The sequence below is a fragment of the Myotis brandtii genome, unplaced genomic scaffold, assembly GCF_000412655.1.
Source record: "Myotis brandtii unplaced genomic scaffold, ASM41265v1 scaffold32, whole genome shotgun sequence".
Lineage (NCBI taxonomy): Eukaryota > Metazoa > Chordata > Mammalia > Chiroptera > Vespertilionidae > Myotis > Myotis brandtii.
The window spans coordinates 14,656,073-14,661,158 of record NW_005362269.1 but is presented as its reverse complement, the minus strand read 5'-3'; the positions used below and the strand labels follow the sequence as shown (position 1 = coordinate 14,661,158).

Below are 5,086 nucleotides of genomic sequence, written 5' to 3'. Positions count from 1 at the left end.
CGGCAAGTCAGGTGGGGAACGTTGGAGTCTGCAGTCACTGAAGCAAGGAAGCCTCATGTTCGCTTCCAGCTGCCTGGCTGCCGGCCGCCATCTTGGCTGACAGTTAATTTGCATAAGGATATGCTGATTAGCCAATGGGAAGGGTAGTGGTCGTATGCCAATTACCATGTTTCTCTTTTATTAGTGTAGATTAGAGACCGGATGCACGAAATTCATGCAAGAGTAGGCCTTCCTTCCCCCAGCTGCCAGCACCAGCTTCCCTCTGGCACCCGGGACCCAGGCTTCCCTCCAGCCGATGGCAGGCACCCGAGACCCGGACTTCCCTTGTAGCTGCGGCTTCATCCGGAAGGTCGTCCAGAAGGACGTCTGGTCTAATTAGTATATTACACTTTTAATATGTATATTTCCTGGAACAGAGCTAGCTCTCTATAAATGTCCCCTCTTGTTATTATGTGGGTGACATGATTCTCACTAATGCCAAATGTCTCACTAAGCCCAGTTGGAGTCCTGCATATCTGAGCTGAACAGAGGAGAAGCAACTTGGAACTGACACCCAGGCACGGGGAAGACAGAGCTGGGGCCTGAGGCTGTGGAAGAACTGAGCAGCCCTGTCCTCAAGGCTCTAAATCCCTCAGCCCACATCATTGGGACAGCTTCTTGGCCCCCACATCTCAGGTTCCGTTCTAGAGGGATCACCTGCTTCAGGCAGCCGGGGAGGTAGGGCCTCTGCCAGGATGTCACTCATAATTTGAGCAAAAGATATTGTGTTTGCTTTTTCTCCTACTTACTGACACTTTATCCACAAAGTCACAGACAATGTGGAATAGTGGCCTCTCTGGGCAGTTTCCATGTGTGGGGGGAATTTTCTTACACAACTTTGGCTGCACAGTCATATTAACCAACACAGACAGGGCCTCTCCCCTGATGAACTCCACCTGGCTTTGAACACCTGCCAGAACTTAGGATGTTATTCTTGGATGAGGCTGTACTTCTCTAGGAGCAGGCCAACCCCTTCATTTATGGATGACTGAACTGAGGCCCAGAGTGAGATGCAACCTGCATGAGATCACAGGCAAATTAGTGCAAGAGGCAGGATTCGAACTCAGGCTTCCAGATTCCCAGACAAGTGCTAGTTCTACTTTGCCACAGTTCCAGTAGGCAACCACTTTCTTTTCAAATCCCAACCTGAATCCATCGGCTGCGCCTGCCTGGAGCCTTCTACACAGGAGGGTGGTAAGGCCACATTCAGGGTGGTCACAGCTGTGATTGATTAGCAGTGTCGGCCACATTAGGAGAGTGGGGCCAGGTAGTGCACCTATCCCTTATCCTTAACGTAAGCCAAGAGAAGCACCACTCATGGTGCAGTTTCTATCTTAAGCCACAAGTAGGAAGGAGAATCTAAAGTGTTAGGTTAAGTGTGTGTGTTTGGGGGGGGGGTGCACCAGAATCACCCGAGGCACTTGTAAAAATATACACCTCAGTACCAGGTCATCAGAGACTCTGAAACATACGTGAGTACACCAGCTGCATGGGTGGTCCTGGGGCACGATCGTGTTGGGCAGCCATCGCTGGGCCCTGGCTGTCAAAGTGGGCTTGAGAGCCAATAGCATGGGCATCGCCTGGGAGCTTTGTGGAAATTCAGAGGACCCCAGGCCCCAGCCCAGCCCTCCTGCACCGGGATCTCCATGTGAACAAGGTCCCCAGGGTGGAGGTGTGCACCCTGGTGGGAAGGATGCTCACGAGATACTCACAAGGCCCTTCACAGCCAGTCCGACAGCACATGCTTTCAATGGGGCTGAGATTATCAAAAACATCTGCTTGACCTGAAGAGATTACATAACTCAGGCTTCCAGATTCCCAGACAAGTGCTAGTTCTACTTTGCCACAGTTCCAGTAGGCAACCACTTTCTTTTCAAATCCCAACCTGAATCCATCAGCTGTGCCTGCCTGGAGCCTTCCACACAGGAGGGTGATAAGGCCACAAGTAGGAAGGAGAATCTAAAGTGTTAGGTTAAGTGTGTGTGTTTGGGGGGGGGGTGCACCAGAATCACCCGAGGCACTTGTAAAAATATACACCTCAGTACCAGGTCATCAGAGACTCTGAAACATACGTGAGTACACCAGCTGCATGGGTGGTCCTGGGGCACGATCGTGTTGGGCAGCCATCGCTGGGCCCTGGCTGTCAAAGTGGGCTTGAGAGCCAGCAGCATGGGCATCGCCTGGGAGCTTTGTGGAAATGCAGAGGACCCCAGGCCCCAGCCCAGCCCTCCTGCACTGGGATCTGCATGTGAACAAGGTCCCCGGGGTGGAGGTGTGCACCCTGGTGGGAAGGATGCTCAGGAGATACTCACAAGGCCCTTCACAGCCAGTCCGGCAGCACATGCTTTCAACGGGGCCGAGATTATCAAAAACATCTGCTTGACCTGAAGAGACTACACAGACCTGGGACGGAGTGAGGTTAAGCCTTTGACCTTAGGACAGTGATGGCGAACCCTTTGAGCTCGGCGTGTCAGCATTTTGAAAAACCCTAACTTAACTCTGGTGCCGTGTCACATATAGAAATTTTTTGATATTTGCAACCATAGTAAAACAAAGACATATTTTTGATATTTATTTTATATATTTAAATGCCATTTAACAAAGAAAAATCAACCAAAAAATGAGTTCGTGTGTCACCTCTGACACGCGTGTCATAGGTTCGCCATCACTGCTTTAGGGTGTCTCAGCAATATTTTCAACATTCAGCTGCCTTCTTCCTGGACCAGCTGACTGAGCCTTCTCACGGCTGGTCAAAGGGCATTTGATTTTTTTTTAATGAACCTTATTATTTCTTCAAATGTACTTTGCATCCGCCTTACTGTTGCTTACATAAACACAGACAGGTTTCCCCAAATTGTCCTCATCTCACATCCAGAGAACATCTTTACCTTGACCTTCTCCTACTCCAGTGGCTTTGTATGCCCTTCGGAGAACAGTGGCTTGTTTGTGAATAAGAGTTTTGATCTTTTGTTGCTTCCAATAGTGGGTGTGTGTGATGTGTATGATGAACAACCTTTACATTTGAAATACGGTGGGAAGGAATATTCTCCCTGGGAAAGTTTACTTGATTTCTAGTTTTCTAGGTACCATTTGTGTGGTCCTCCCTCCCCCAAGTCCCAAAGTGAATTGCCCTTATGTCTGGTGTGGCTACATCAGAGTTTGTGTTGTACAGACCAGCAGCTCGCTGCCTCGCTCGTTTGCTGGCATGGATACAACCCAAAAGTTTTGCTGACTGATCTCTCCTCTTGCTTCTCGAGCAATGGAAGACCAGATTCAGTGGGAGTCACAGCCCCAAATCTGAAATCTTAGCCACCTGTGGAAACATCCTTTCAGGGTTTGCGGGGAGGAGTAGAGGGGGCAGGAAGGACGGTTCTATCACATGTCACAGAACAGAATTTAAGCAGACTCATCCTTGGGATCCCTTCCCTGCTGGTGCTCTGCTGGCTCTTATCTTCCTCACATCAAAACAGTCTCTAAGATCCCCACTCTTGCCCAACCAGTGTGGCTCAGTGGTTAAGCGTCGACCTATGAACCAGCAGGTCACCGTTCAATTCCTGGTCAGGGCACATGCCTGGGATGCAGGCTCGATCCCCAGTGTGGGGCGTGCAGGAGGCAGCCAATCAATGATTCTCTCTCATCATTGATGTTTCAATCTCTCTCCCTCTCCCTTCCTCTCTGACATCAATAAACATATCTTTTTTTTTTTAATCCCCGCTCTTACCTTGAACCTTTCAGCAGTGGCCTGAAGTCCACTGTCCTTTCTGGGCCCAACAGAGTTTTGGAGTTGGGCTTTGGGGTGACATATTCCCCCAGCATGCCCCTTGCATGCACAGTTCAAAAGCCGTGTGATACTGGAGTGTGTCTCAGCGTGTAGTGAGGGCCAGGGATTTGGCTCATGCCCTCCCCATCTCTTCGCCTTCAAAATAGCCTGGCCCAGCAACCTGAGCCTGTTGCCTGGGAGAGGAAGGTGCAGTGGGGGAGAGCAGCAAGCAGTTTAGTCCAAACCATTAGTATTCACCACTCTGAGGAAGCAGCCCACGGAGTCCCTCTTGGGAAGCCTCCGGGGAGCTCTGCTGTCTAACCTGCAAAAACAGAAAAATAATTTTCTTTTCAGAAACGCCAGGCTACCCAATTGATTTGCTAATGGGTTCTGGCAGCCTTTGTATTAGTCTGAGAAGCCATTCAGACCACCACTGACAATGTCATACTTATAAATTGCTCTTGATAAAACCTGCACATCAAAATTAAATAGGAAACACCTGGCGAGCTGGCCCCCACCGTGGGGAAGGCCAGGAGTGCCCTGGTGGCGGAGAAGTGAGGCCAGGAGGCATTCGGAAGTCTCTAGAGACAGAGGTGGTGTTGGGGAGCGGGGGGCGGGCAGGGACCTAGGACTTAGGACATCAGGTCAAATCTGACCACATAGTCGCTTTTTAAAAAAATGTGTCACCATTAAAAATCCAAAGTTTTTGTTTTGCTTGAAAATCAGAAGATTTGGTCACCAGGAGCCACATCTTTTATTTTTTAATTATATTTTATTTTTATTGTTGATACTATTACAGATGTCCCCCATTCCCTTCCTTTGCCCCTCTGCACCCAGCCCAGCACTGCCCTCCCTCTGGCCCCCACCACATCTCTGTGGGTGTCCATGGGTTGTGCATCTATGGCAGCCATCAGCGAGAGCAACTGTCCCTTATTCTTCATGGTACCAACCAAGGGCTCCTTCCAGCCGCTTCCTCTTCCGTCTCACCCACAGCCCCTGCTGGTGTGGGAGTTTGAATTCCCTTTGATTTTAGGCTTTGGAGACTGAGAACCTTGGCTTCAAATGACCTTAGAAAGGTCACATGCTGTCTTCAAGCCTCGGTTTTCTCATCTGTGAAATGGAGGCGATATGCCCACTTGACTTAAAATGTGATGACGTTGGAAAGGAATGTTATTCCTTCCTCTTAAGGAGCTCTCCTTACTCTCCAGGAGTGTTTTCGCTCCCCAGGCCCCAACCGAAACTAAGCCACTGTTCCTAAAAAAAAAAAAAAAAAAAAAAAAAGACATA

The 5,086-nt window shown here is 49.5% G+C and overlaps 1 protein-coding gene across 1 annotated transcript in view; it reads left to right on the top strand.

The window, feature by feature from the left end:
* The window catches only part of SLIT3 (slit guidance ligand 3), a gene marked incomplete at its 5' end in the record, with an annotated part of 542,638 nt that overhangs the window by 309,173 nt on the left and 228,379 nt on the right, over positions 1 to 5,086 (top strand). The gene's annotated exons all lie outside the window — the stretch shown is intronic.